A 15,386-nucleotide genomic window follows, 5' to 3' on the forward strand; every position below is an offset into this window, starting at 1 on the left:
GAGCAGGAGGACAGGTCTGGAACTGGTTCTGTGTGTCTCGGAGCTCCTCGGGGGTTAAGTTACAGAGAAAAAGAAAACTGCTGGCGTCTTTGAATTCTCTCTTCTATTGTCTGTCTCCTTTCCTCTCCCTGACTGACTGCTGCCTGTAGTTTCCTCTTGACACACTCGGGCAATCCCGCCGCCCTGCATCCCCGCTTTCAAGTTAACGAGCCCCTTCGGTCTCGTCCTCGTGTCTGGGAGCCCGGGCTGGGATGTGAATGTAATGCCGCAAAGGTCGCGCTCTCCACTCTCTCGGTGTCTCTGTTCTTCTGTGACCCTGCCATGACCGCCAAGTGTTCAAAGACGGTAAGTGTCCCTCTTTGATTTCTATGCCAGTATGTCTGCAGTTTCGGGATTCGACTGTGTTCAAAAGTGAAAAATAAGAATAAAACAGTTTCTGAAACATTTTCCAGAAGCTGTAAGCCAAATGTCACATTTCTAAATCATTACCATGCACGTCTCGTATTGTGACAAGTACCATTAGGATGCGTAATCACTGGAAACATAATTAAACCAATCAGTGTCTCTCACTAAAACTAAGTTTGGAGGACGACTGCAGTCAGTTAGGGGAAAAGGTTTTTTTTTTTGCCAAGAGCGCTATCAGTTGAATGCGAAGATCGACTTTTAAAAGTTTTAAGAGTGCCATTAGGTAAACCTTTTAACAATGCATTATTCAAGGACGCCAAGTGTCTTTCTAGTTCACTGCCTGTTGTTCCCCGTGTCTCTCTCCGACCTTGTGCACTTGTCGTGTCCATCTTTTGGGGTGACAACATTTTAAACGGGGTGAGGTTTTTAATGGGTGGCCTACAGGAGACACCAACTTAAAGGTTCAGTACATATTATTACATAAAAGAAAAAAAGTAATGATAAAGGTGCATTTCCCAGTGATTGTTTTAAGAACGTAGTGCAGTGTAAGGTGGCAGTTTAGAATCTACAATCTGTCACCAGCTTTATTTTTCTAGCAAAAAGCTATTTAAAATAATTGCGAGCAGTTCCAGTAACAACTTAAAATAAAGCAATACAAATGTCAAGGTGAAGGTGAAGGTGAAGTTACAATTATCTCTCGCACCTTTTACAACCCTCTCATTATTTAAATAAGTGTGAAGTGCTGCATTGCGCTTCACAGACACACACCATGCTTCTTGGGAAATTATGACATCTCTTTGATCAAAAGCTTTTTTCTTTTTAAAATGCAGTGGATCACTGCACTACATTTATAAACCCTGTATTATCCACAGGTTTTACCTCCAGCACTCCAAACCCAAGACCATGACTGCCAATGGAAGTGATTAATGCAGTACAACTTACAGAGAATAAATACATTCATAATTAATCGGTATGTTCTGGGGCTTTTAGCTGATGTTTTTTTACACAGTGACTAAAGAACATGAATACAGAATTGTTTTTTATTAAAAAATAAACAGTACGTGGCATACACCCATTAGCAAGAAAGTCAGGGTCAGAACTAGTTCAATGAAAGTATGAACCAGTGGTTTCCAAACTTTTTTGGTTTTCCCACCAATCCAGTTCCAAATGGCTTTATATCCTTCTCCAAGGCGAGTATGTTTCCAGTTTGTTTATTAGCAGGATTGATTAGAAACGGGCCTGATTGTAATGAAACGTGGTTGAATGGTGCAAGAACTACTTCATATTTGGAAAGGTTCTACGCAGATGCATGAATCCTTGCTAACTTTCATTAACTTTGCGAAGTGGGAATTGTGGCCTAAACAGTGGATTATCAGTAGCCTTTATTGTTTTTTACGTTGATCCACTAGTATCATCTTTATTTAAACCATTCAAACTCTGTATTTGTATCCTATTGCTGACTTGTTACTATCAGCTCTTACATTCAAAGTGTTTCTTAACAGAAAGTTCCCGATTATTACCAACTAAATATATTTTTTTTTATTTAATTTCAACCTGAAATTTTTTTGGACTTTTGTTATTGCCTTATTTCTGTTGTCTTGCCTTTTTAAATCAGACGCCAGAGCACAGAGAAATTGGGGTGGAAATCTGTATTTTTCTTTTATTAAAACTAAATCCACATTAATACAGAGAATTGATACTGACAAGTTCAACAAAGGTTTATTCTCAGATGTTGTTTAGACCTAATAACAGAAAAGAGTACCAACCATCTACAATTCATCACATCATCTCACTTCAGGAAGCCATATATTTCAAATAATGCAGCTTGCTACAATATTTAGTGTAGAAGTGTAAAATATGAGCCAGATTTAAGTTTCTCAATCTTTCAAAAACACTGCATATTTCTAGTATTATTGTTCATGTCATAGATTCTGAAAAAGTGCCACTAATGTGTCAGTGCGGGTGACATCTGTACATGTTCCTTTTGGAGCGTAAGGGTTGGTGTGCTGAAAGTGAGCTCTTTCACCTATAATTGCTTTAGGGGACAGGCAGGTAGTCAGAAACGGTTTCATATAGAAGTACAGCTGGAATGTGTTTTTGTATGACCCCGGGGGAAGAAAGAGGCACAGACTTAAGCCTCTGTTTCCAAGTGTCCATTTTAAGACATTTAATAGCGAGGAGTAAAATCTTTGTTTTGACAACTAGAATGACTCACTATGTCTCAAAGTATTAGTATTATAAGGACAATAAAGTAGCATATTGCTCATGTATTTAGCTGTACTTACACACTAAGTGTACACTGGAATTGATCAGCGTTCTGGCAGGATATTGAAATAATCTTCCAATAAACCCAATATAAAAGTACTATAGTCAGCTGAGAGCAGCAGCCAATTCAAGGATCTGACATTCTTTGACGCTGGACATGGCCCCGAGGGCAAAGCTCAGATACGCAGCGAGGGAGCAGAAGAAGAAAGCTAAAAAGGGAGCGTGAGGAAAGCATTGAGAAAGATCCGAGTGTGAGGAGGGGGAGACGCGGAGAGAAAAGTAGACCATAGGCTAGACTATAGGCCAAGTGGGAGATCCAGCACAAGGAGAAGCTTGTTCTTTCTCTGCCTCACAGTTTTCTGGGCATGTAGCAGGAGGACACGGCCTCTTTCGGATACAATAAAAATACAGCCAAATACCAGAGGATAATGTGATTAGAGGCAAATAGGAGAATGAAGGTTAATTGGAGTTAAGTGGCTATAAAAAACTACCCTATACATGTATATATACATCTGCTCGACAACCTACCCTTCAGCCAATGGGGCTCGAATTCTTGCCGCCTTCTTTAAATAAACACAGTCAATAGTTCAGAAGGAATGTTAGGAGTGTGTATTTTCCGAAGATAATACCTGCATATTTGGTGTCCAATCATTATCAGATTATAGGCAATGGTTTATACATTCCATTAGAATAACATGAAGACTGATGGTAAAAAGCAGAGCTGCCACGGTGACCTTGCGTATCCCACACGTGTCTGGAGGTCTATTGGAGCAATTCAACGCCACCCCTGATACATCTCAGCAGTGGCTGTTTTGATCAAACACTCATAATCTCCCACATGTGACCATTCACTCCCTGTTTATGTGGGCTGTCACTCAAGGAGACAGACTATCTTCACAAGGGTAAACCTTAGAGTACAACATTGACCTTTAAAATATATCAAGAGCTAAACATGGGAGGATAAATGTTCTAATTGCGGTACTTATAGCTTCTGGATTGCCTTTTTCTTGGCAAATATATCGACCTTCAATGGTAAATTCGTCTCAACATCAGAGGTGAAGAATTTTCTTTCATAAACCCAGACAATCCTAACATTTACGAGCACCTGTGTTGTTCTTTACAGAGCAGTATACAAATAAATCACAGCTCTGATTGCTGCAGTAATAACATGCTGAAAAAAGATCTGCAAATCGGCCCACTTAGGGACAAAGAAGCCCCATAAACATTCAAGAGCCATTTAAATCTTCCTCGCCTGCCAAGTAATCAGACTGGTTATGACTGACAATATGAGAACAGTCTTTTGATTGGTACAATATATGTTTTGGTGGGCCCTGATTGCTTTTTCATAATACAGTATATACTGTATCACTTCAGTTTTAATGGACACACAAGCAGTCAACCTGCTGAGGGCTAATGTTATTAGCCATTTAGTAGTTCCATCTGTAATTTGAGCACTCAGTACAATACTCAATGACCAATGGTGCTGTTTTCTTGCAAGATTGGGCAACTTTAAATACCCCTTTTTTTTCTATTAGTTGTTAAGCAAGTCAGCAATATTTCTCAGTTAAAGAGTTTAGTAGAGACATCTACTAAATGCAACCTGATCTCACCAGAATGCGTGACTCCACCACGACAGTTACGTGTCGGCACCACGCAAACAACCCCAATGTAAAGTGAATGAGGCTCCTTTGTCGTGGTGCACACACGCATTTCTACAACGTCCCGCAGTGAGCTTTTATTCTATAAAACGTTTTTTAAATCTACTTTATAGCTTGTAGTAACTCACGGGAGGCTTCTTTTATTTTATTTGTATTCATAATTATTTTTTTTTTTCGTTAGAATGTAAAAATTACATTAGTTATGAATTTGTGTTCTCAAAAAACAGTGCATTGTGTGTAATGCAACTGTGATTTTTATTAAATTAGTTAGTTTTTAAGGAAGGCCAGAGCTTCAGCTGTGTCAAATAGATTGTTCCCTTTAGTTAACGTTATTTAAAAGATAATGATCATGTCCCCTGTATTGCATTACGAGCGTCCATTCCCATTGGATAACGGAGAATTTTACACCCGGAAGTAAGTATTCTCCTTACTGTCGATTGATTTTACAGTGATATCTGCACTACTCATCAACTCATACACACCAGATTATCCTTGTTAATTACACAACATTGATTGGTTTAAATTGTGTACAATGCTTTTGTATTTTCCCCCTTCGATTCGGAGAAACAAATATTTTTTCGGAGTTTTTGGATGGCAGAAGACACTACACTACCCAGAATCCTCAGCTATCGTTTGGGACTACACCATGTGCTTAGCTTGACAAACCCAGTGATCAGTCCTCAAGCTCTTTGATTGGTTGACCTCCAACTGCATTCCATATGAAAAAAAAGGTTTCGTAAAAGAGAAAATCATACTTTATTCAGCAGTGCTTGCTTTACTCTTTGAAAGTCATCACATGAATGCATTGTACTAAATGGTTTGGCTGCATTAAATATTACACATCTATCATGGTTCTTTATTTATCTACTGAGATCGGGCATCAGAATAGACCGGAAACTATTCTTTTACCGTTCTGTTTTAATTTCACAATAAAGTTAGTAGTAATATTTTGTTTTGATATTATTGTTTTTATTAACTACTAGACCGCTGGGTCATGTTAAGACCATCTTTTTTTTGTTGCTATGGGTTTTTTCCATCGCTTTTGTGTTACAAATATCAAAACAATAACAAAATAATATTCGTCGTAAACTAAACCGGAAACAGCAATATATTTTATTTTGTTAACACTGTAAACTTGACAGCTTTTTAACCCAAACCACCTACTGGTTAAAGCACGTTATTACACGTTTAGAGTAATTGCAATGCAGGAAGATTGTGTTGCTTTTTAATGACTGTTTAAAATGCCTTTTTCTTAATGTCTTTCATTTTTGTAAAACACTTTTGAATGTGTTATATTTTATGAAAACATTTAAATATTAAGAGTACATACAAAATAGTGGGAAAGTAGAAGGTCAATGATATAAATATAGAATAGAAAATATCAAGAAGATACTCAAATGATATCTAAAGTAAAACAGTTTAGTGCCTGATAGGAGGATGTGCTAACTAATAAGGCTTTATTTAAACATTAAAGAATACTTTAGGTTAAGGTCTTCTTTTAAATAGCAAAAAAGCTTTGGGGGTATCTATCTACAGATAAATATTAAGCCTGACAAAGTCTAAATTGCATGGTTTGTTTTGGAACTTGACAATCAACTTTCCTGCAATGTTAACTATGTTGAAGCACTTATTTTAACTGATATTATACACATTAATTATCTTATGTATGTAGATAGTATAAGAAATGTGCAGAATACGACAGTGTAATGGTGGAAGTATACACACATTGATAGATGTCTTGTCTGTAATGCACTGTTGAGGAACCTGTGACCCAAGTTGTTCATTCATTGGGGGGGGGGGGGGTAGGACACGTTCGATTCCTGTTTTGAATAGTGTGCCGTCGATGGGTTTCATTCCATTTCAAAGTCCTTTTTGACGCTCTGTGTAAACTTCGCGCATCCAATCACAGAGGTTGAGGACTGATCACGGGGTTTGTCAAGCTAAGCACATGGTGTAGTCCCAAACGATAGCTGAGGATTCTGGGTAGTGTAGTGTCTTCGGCATTCCTAAAACTCCGAACAAATATGTGTTTCTCCGAATCGAAGGGGGAAAATACAAAAGCATTGTGCACAATTCAAACCAATCAATGTTGTGTAATTAACAAGGATAATCTGGTGTTTTTTAGTCGATGAGTAGTGCAGATATCACTGTAAAATCAATCGACAGTAAGGAGAATACTTACTTCCGGGTGTAAAATTCTCCGTTATCCAGTGGGAAAGGACGCTCGTAATACAATACAGGGGACATGATCATTATCTTTTAAATAACGTTAACTAAAGGGAACAATCTATTTGACACAGCTGAAGCTCTGGCCTTCCTTAAAAACAAACTAATGTAATAAAAATCACAGTTGTATTACACACAATGCACTGTTTTTTGAGAACAAAAATTCGTAACTAATGCACCATAATACATTCTGACGAAATATTAAAATTATTATGAATACAAATAAAATAAAAGAAGCCTCCCGCGAGTTACTACAAGCTATAAAGTAGATTTAAAAAACGTTTTATAGAATAAAAGCTCACTGCGGGACGTTGTAGAAATGCGTGTGTGCACCACGACAAAAGAGCCTCATTCACTTTACATTGGGGTTGTTTGCGTGGTGCCGACACGTAAATGTAACAAAGTTCGTGACTCCACCACGCATTGTGGTGTTAAGAAGTCGTGGTGGAGTCACGCATTCTGGTGAGATCAGGTTGACTAAATTACTACATTTGTATGTTAGAATGATAACCCACATGCCTCCATGGTTATCTAAATAATTAGAAATACATAAAAAATGCTTAACGATTTTAAGTTGATTAGGGGGGGTCACACTTAACAAAAGAAAAATGACTTTAAACATCTTCTTACAAACTCTTACACAGCCTGTATTGTGTAATTCAAGTCTAATTTATCTAGTCGAAACCCATACATTTTCCTCACTAAAATGTACAAGGTTATACACTTCAGACTGTTATGGACTACATACCCAGCATTTGTAGTGAGTACTCATTAGTACTCATTACAGTAGATCATTGTACTCCTGTTGAATTTCTTTAACACAGTGGTTTTGTTTCTACTCCCATAAATTATTACAGAAGTCCGTCAATGTTTGATTGTTTAATCGATTGTTGTTAGATATTAGCCCTACCAGTTTGGTATCATCTGCAAACCTAAACAACCCTTAAGACTGGGTGTTGAAAGTACAGGCAATTTAAGAACTTCAGTGGAGACAGAAGACATCCCTGTTGACAACTGTTGTATAACTCGATGGAAGAACTTGTTGCTTCTGACCACTAGTCTCCACTTCTGCTATAATACGTCCAAAATCCACTGACTCGTGTATGTATGGTCTCCCAGTTGGAGAAATATAACATACAGCCTGGATGATAGAATCAAATGTATCGCTGAGCTGTAATAAAAAACAGCCTTTGCTTAAGTGGCAGGTGCCGAAAGGTGTTGAAGAACTGAGTGCATAAGTGTCAGGTGGCACAAAGTGTTGAAGCACTGAGTGCAAACACAATGACATTAGATCCATAAATAGATCCATGATAGATCTATTTGCTCTAAAATAAAAATTATTTATCAACGCTTGTCAAATGACTTTAAACCAATCTTTTAAGACTGTCAAATGATGTTAAGACAACAGTCCTATAATCATTCAGGCAGTCTGATAAAGATATTTAAGGGAACCATAAAACTAGCAGACTTAAGGCGAGACACCCCAGGTGAATAGGGTAATTTTTTTAACTTAAAAGGTATCAGCTAGACATTTCTCCAGTTAATTACTTACAATAAGGCAATTGTCTTTTGTATTACAAGTTTTCTGAAATAGCATGTTTAAATATGCAAATTATCCATTATATCATTAAATATGCACATATTTTAACACATTTCAGGAATCGAAATCTGAACTTTGGATATAGCCAGATTCAAAATTCTTGTTTCATTTTGTAGTCATATTAGTATCGAAGGCTTTTACAGAAGGGATTTTGGATATCTCTTTTTATCACTAAATCAGAAAATACTGTCAACAGCCCTAAAATATCCATTTTCGCCATGTTTTTAGGTATACAATGTTGTATAATTCAGGCTATGAATTATATATGAACAAACCCTTCTGTAAAAGCCTTCATAATATTGATAGGAATATAACTGGAAGGTTTGGTGTCTCTATGTGCTACTGAAGTTGACATTTCGAACTCGGAGTAGGAGAAAAAACTCATTTTGAGAAAACGACCTTTAAAGATTGCAGTGAGGCGCTAGCTAAACCCTCCTGTTCTTTGGATGATAGCTTGCGCATCGACGCACTCCGTGAAGGTATTTCATGTTCGGGGTCATTTTTTTTTCTATAACCTTGCTTCGTGCAAGTGACAATTGTTGTCGTCTTCTCTGTGAACGTTTTTTTCGCCGTTCTTTTGGCATTTTGAGATTTCAATTTCTAGCTGAAAGCTAATCAGGAAGTGTTTTAGCACACCACGTGACGCATCTGAACGAATCACGTTGTCAGAAATTGACACCAGCCAATGAGATTTCGTTTCTTGGTTTAAGACCCCTTAGTGCTTTCACGATTGGTTGCTGATACAAAGGAAATGACCATATTTGGATCCGATGAGATTGTGCAGGAGAGACGCAGCTTTCCAGCTATACCTCTGTTGACATGGTGCACGTCGCGGTACTTTGTTACGTTAGAATGCTAACTTTTGGTGAATTTAGGAGAAATCTACAGACGCAAATAGACAAACTATAGTAAAAATAAACACTTAAGTGTATTTTGTACGTTTTCCTTCCAAAAGCCTGAAAGAAAACATGTTATGGAATGAAAATAGCACAAAATCTCAAAATTGACCAGTACTTGAAAAACGATGTTTTTGCCTGCCGTGTCTCGCCTTAAAATATACTTGGAAACTTTGCTTTGAAAGAGACTGTCTAAAAAATGCTGGGGCAGAACAGGTTCCAGCCCATCTGCACACCATTTCAAGTACTTGGATCAAGTCATGTCCGGCAGCCTTTCTACTTCCTCTTTTTGCCTACCCCGGAGGTTTTCTAACCTCATGTTCAGTGATTAAATAAGGAGGCGTAGCAGCTTTTGATGTAAATGAGAGTAAGGCAGTGGGCCAAGCGAGTGCCAAACCTGTAGTAACATTTATTCAAATCATCTGGCAGGTTGGAATCAGAATCTACGATGACATGTTTTGATTTATAGTTTGTAATTAACTGCAGTTACTTCCACGGGCGTTAACATTAGAGTTGAGCTTATTTTCAAGTTTGTTATTATACTGCATCCAAGCTCTTTGCACTGCCTTCCTCAATTCATACTTGCTTTGTAAGGATCTCTCCTTATTGTATGCATTGTCTCTGTGTATTACACGCATTTTTACCTGGGTAACAGTAGCTTAGGCTTGTATCCTGCCAACTGCTGCAAGCCAGGGGCGGACTGGCCATCGGGACGCTCAGGACGAATCCCGATGGGCCGGTACTGAAGTGGGCCGGTCGGACGATGTTGGCCGGTCGGATAAGTCACTAGCACCCCCCTACTGGCGGTATTTACTTGCTTGTGGGCCAGCGGTACCGAAGTGGGCCGGTCGAGAGTCCCGGGCTGATTTGTAGTCCCAGTCCGCCCCTGCTGCAGGCCCAAGCCTCTTCTCTTTTGGCACGTCTCAGGCTCCATTTTGTTTCACCCGTTTACAACTTCTCTTGTTGTAGTCAAATAGTATGAAGACCTTTGTAGACGAAAAACACTCAGTGAAGGGGCATCCATGGTAAGGGCTAGTCAAATTCTTGAAATGCCAAGGCAGGGAGCTAAAATGCTTCCTTTCTTCTCTCCTTTAGCTTTCACTGAACAATCATCGATGTTGTTCAAGGAAAAGTGGCTAGTAAAAGACATAAGAAACTGCATTAGTATTACTATAACTGGTTCAGCAGGGCATGACTCGCCACTGTGGCAAAATAGAAAAGTCTCAGAAGGGCATAGGATGCTAGTTAGCCTGGTTTGCGAGCTTCCACTTTCCAAATGACTTAACAGCAACAACATGCGTCCTTCCTGTATTCAAATACTTACAGATGGCTTAAATCACTACAATTCAAACACGCATTGTATCAATCTTCGTCGGCTGGTAGGGTCATTGCGCTGTTACCACAAAACAATGCAAACAATTGACTTATTTCCATTTTAAACATTTTACACTTGAGCCAAAGTATACGTGTAATATAAATTCCCTTACAATAAAAGAAGACATTTGTTTGACTCAAAACAATTCTCATCATCAAACCAAACCATTTTAATATAACAACATTTTAACACTACCTGCCATTTTGTGAAGTACATCGCTGTGTATGATTTAGAGGGCTTACATAAGTTTTACAGCCTGAAATGTAGGACCATTCCTGTTTGGAGTCTTCTCAAAGCAGCCAGAAAAGCAGAGCGCTGCCAGCAGGCGTACAGCACACATCACAGAGCCCCGCTCCTTGATTTTCTGCTCCAACCACACTGAACTTAAAACAGGCTTCAAGCTGCGGACGCATTTTGTACCCAACCAACCTACACCTCTACTCTCAGCGTTCCCCCTTAGCTTATATTTTATGTTTACACCTCGTAAAAACTCAATTTGGCCTGATGTCTAGGGAGGAACTGCTTTTTGTCATTTACAAGCAATATTGCAGTCTGCGTCAAGGCATCGCAATCCTATCAAGATTAGTTTTTGTGGTAACGGCACTCCAGCACGTACTGTAATATGACTCATGGAGCATTTCTATAAAATGACACTAACACAGCAATCTGCACATCAGATAAAATATGCAGATGAATTCTCCCACACTTAATAGTGGTGTTCAGGCAGCATGAGAGACAAGGAAGGTTATTGTGCAGCCAATACAAGATCAATTATATCTTGTGTTGGTGCTATGTTCTGCTACATTTTTGAAACCCTCTTATGATTCTTTTAAGGGGTGCATTAGGGTCAATATTAACAATCTAAATATATCATATCATACACCGGGGAAATGTTTCCACAGACAAGAACTTTTCATGCTTTATGTTCATAGTGCTGAAAAATGTCTGTACTTCTATTTACTGTTAGACCAATGTTAAATGAAGGACTTTTACTTGTCACGGAGCAGTTTCACATTGCTATACTGGCACTTACTCTTGAGATTTACAGTAGGAACCATTTCCACTGCTGTGCGGCAGTCACAGCCAGATGTGATGTCACCGTCACATGTTTTGTGTTCAATTTGCGAGTGACGTCAAAGAGAGCCTGAAATCTGATTTTGAGTGACTCGGCTAAGTTATTTAAAATTAGATTTGAGTCAGATTTCTCCCCGCCTTCAGTATGCCTTCTATGTGTTTCTTGCCATCCAAACCAGGTCAAAAGCAATCTGATTCCAATATGAATATTGTCACGATCTGTCTGCGTTGTGTCTTGTCTAGATCTGTCTTTGGTTTTCTGTCTGCATTGTGTCTTGTCTTGTTTAGATCTGTCTGCCCTGTCGTTAGTTTCCATGGTGTGTCTGATTACCCGATTGTGTTCTCCTGTTGCCCCTGTGTTTTCTCCTCCCTCCTCACCTGTGTCTTGTTTGGATGATTAGTCTTGTGTGTATTTAAGTTCTGGTTTTTCTGTCTGTCTTTGTCGGTTCGTCTTGTGTAATGACTTGGTCTGTGGTGAGTGTTCTGGTCAGTCTCTGTTAATAGTCAATCCTTGAAATAAAGGAGTTATTTTTGTCCCTTTAAATCTGCATTTGGGTCCTGCTTCCTACACACACACCGTAACAAATATGCCAAAAAAAAAATCGGATTTAGACTCCCAGTCCAAACCCAACTTTGTTCTCTACTTCTCTAGCTGTCCGTTTATCTCCCGTGAATATCTGTCTTCTCCCTCTGTCTCTCAGCAGACATTGTGACTAGGGATGCACGATATTGGTTTTTTGAAACCGATACCGATAACTTCCTGCTTCTCAAGACCGATACCGATACCGATAACCGATAATACAAATAAAAATTACGCCACTAATTATTTTAACGCGATTAACGCATGTGTATTTTTTTTCCACGGCCGCCCCGTAGCTTCAGAGCGCATCGAGTTTATAATACCATCTACAAGCTGATGCTGACAGCCCTGCTCCTGCTGTCCGCTTGTGGCAGACCACACTTCCACGCTCACCGGCAGGCACCGACTGGCCATCGGGAGGACCGGGAGGGTGTGTGTTTGTGTGGCGCGAGTGAGCAAGAGAGAGACCGTACGTGCATTGTTGTTGTTAGCATCGGGTGCTAGCTAGCTGCGCTAACGGATATAAGGAGCTGTTTAAATGAAAACAGAGGAGCGCTCTATCCACACAACTGCGCCGAGCACTTGACTTGATGCAGACAGCGGGACATTGTAGGAGAAGTCAGCACACTCAGCAACATGATTGCAGCGTCCAGGCTGCTCCGGTTCGAGCATATGCCTTGAGTTGCACATAGCTCCAACGCGCGCGCGCAGACACGCACACACACACACACACACACACACACACACACACACACACACACACACACACACACACACACACACACACACTGTATTGTATTATTGTCTTCGTACGCTTTTAACACACCATCGTAGCGATGGCGATGTTTCAGGTGACTGATCAGGTTCGAAGTATTAGGGAGCGCTGGATTTGTGAAGAACTCCCCTCTTCCTAAACCACTAACACCACAGTACTGGCAAAACGGGAGGAGCCGAGTGAAAAACAAGCGCCCCTCATCCCAATCCACCCACACCGCAGTATTTTTTTCTTTTTTTGTACCCAAAAAAAATATTGTATATTATCGGGGCTATTAATACTGTTATCGGTTTATCGGGATGACGTCATAATTCCTAATATCGGACCGATAATTATCGGGCCGATAATTATCGTGCATCCCTAATTGTGACATCATCCTTTAGTTTCGTTGTTGCAATACCCACACTTGTGACTGCTGGTGATGCAGCTTGGATTAAAGGTCTAGTCAACACAAACACCAGCAACACTTCCAAACCAAACACCCGCATAGACATTATGCAACTCCGCAGACTTCCTGTTATTGCTCACCTCAAAGTATTTCTATATTAGACTTTCTCACAGCCTGATATCATGAGATAAAATATTCCTTCCTTTCATATGGGAACACATGTAATCATTGTGTTTATATGTACTACTAATACCATCTGATTCATTCCCTGTCTGTCCTGTTTTCAGTCAGACAGCTTTGACAGCACTCAGAAGAGAGTCTGGATGTGTGTGCATGTTTCCTTCTCTTAGGATATGTGTTTTTGCTTGAATGTGTTCCCCTTGGTGTGGAAAAATAGTTTCGCCTTCTTTATTTTACCTTACTTTATCCCAAAAAACTTAGAAAAAGTGCATTCAACCATGAAGTAACTGACTCAAAAGAGCAAAAAACTGCAAATACATTCACTATCAATATGTCGAACTATTGAAATTGCTACTGCATTGGCTTCAAATAAACCAAACCTTGCTATTTTTTTTGTTAAATGTATTGCTTTATTCTTCTACGTTTTTAGTTCTTTATTTTTCTTTTTAGTCCTTTTTGTATACATTTATTTTGTATTTCCTATATGTCTGTCTGGATTGCACTCTATTCCACTATTTTCCTATTTTGCACGTCACACACTGCGATCCATTCGCCTCTATCTCAAAATCTTCTCAATGATTGCTTGGTCACTGTTTATCCAGTAATGCCGCATGCAAAAAACAGTCTCTCTAATTATGTCTTTTGAATTTTGACAAACAATACGCCAAAAAAGCTATCTCTGCCTTGGGGCAAACTTTGTCACATGTTTCCACAACCCAATTATTCAAATAACCCTGGCTGTATTGAAACAGTGAGGAATAATCTCTCCCAGGTGGCTTACAGTTTTCACTTTGTTTTAAGAAAAATAAGCATTCATGACTTATAACCGCCTCTGGCTCGCATCCAGCTCAGCCACATTCCACTTTCACATGACCTTCTCACAGACCTGGCCTGGAGTTGGAAGCACCGTCCGTCCCTGAACACACCTCTGTTTGACTAGCCTAGATGATTCAAGGCGTGCTTATCTTTTCTTCTTCTTCTGCCTCCTTCTCCTCAGGGTTTACAAGTTTGACTCATCTCCAGAGATGCAATTGGCTTGTAAATTTCATTTTATGTGTATTTACAGTTTGGTTTTACAAGGACATATACGTCCCCACTCAAACGCTGAAAGCCTTTTCAAAATCACAGAGGTCGTGCCAGGTGTTTTAGAGCCAGTACGCGGCAGGTTTTAACACATCGAGAAGTTGTATTTAGAACGTTTTTATGTTAGCAATAAGTCAAGCAGTGCTGGAATTGGATTGATTGTTTGCTTAAAAGATTCGCTTGACATATGTCTATTTGTTCTTTTTCTGGGAGTTAGACATGAGAGTGGACTGTCACTTAAGCAGCAGCTGGTTAGCTTAGCTTAGCATCAAGACTGGAACAAAAAGGGGGAAACTGTTTGCATGGCTCTGCCCAGAGGTTACATAGTCTGCTAACAACACTCTTTAAAACTTGTAAATGACCATGCCATATCTCGTTTCATTACAAAAGCTTTGTGGCTTTAAGATGGTGACCCATGGTGTGGCTGGCCCGTCCATCTTTTTGTTCTTTTTGGCCAGACCTCCTTTTAAGTTAGTGTGATTTATTAAATATTCAATAAAACCATATTGTTTGTGTAAACTCCATCGGGTTTGGCGTTTTAAATATATGTTGCTGGTCACAACTTGAGCCTGAACCTTTGTTTTAATGATGTGCCTGTAGCAAGCATGATCAATCGTAGAGCTGCAACAAATTAATTGGTCTAACAATAATAAGCAACTATTTTGATTATTAATTTCTGTAGTTTTAAAGGCAAGACTCACAAAAAAGATTGTATCTTCTTTTTGAAATAATATTAATAATACATGGGATTTTTATAGCGCATTTCCTAATGCTCAAAGACACTTTACATCCAATCACAACAGAAACAATACTGAGAAAAAACAAGTAATTAAAGACATCAATTAATGTATCTATAATATAATTGGTAGATGTATCTACAA

The 15,386-nt window shown here is 39.1% G+C and overlaps 1 protein-coding gene across 1 annotated transcript in view; it reads left to right on the forward strand.

The window, feature by feature from the left end:
* Positions 1-15,386, forward strand: part of flrt2 (fibronectin leucine rich transmembrane protein 2) — a 62,034-nt gene continuing 46,648 nt past the window's right edge. The window contains exon 1 of the mRNA XM_034075899.2: positions 1-345. The gene's annotated coding sequence lies outside the window, so the exon portion shown is untranslated. The remainder of the gene's footprint in view (positions 346-15,386) is intronic.

Source organism: Pseudochaenichthys georgianus, chromosome 24 (genome assembly GCF_902827115.2).
Source record: "Pseudochaenichthys georgianus chromosome 24, fPseGeo1.2, whole genome shotgun sequence".
In the NCBI taxonomy this organism is placed as follows: domain Eukaryota; kingdom Metazoa; phylum Chordata; class Actinopteri; order Perciformes; family Channichthyidae; genus Pseudochaenichthys; species Pseudochaenichthys georgianus.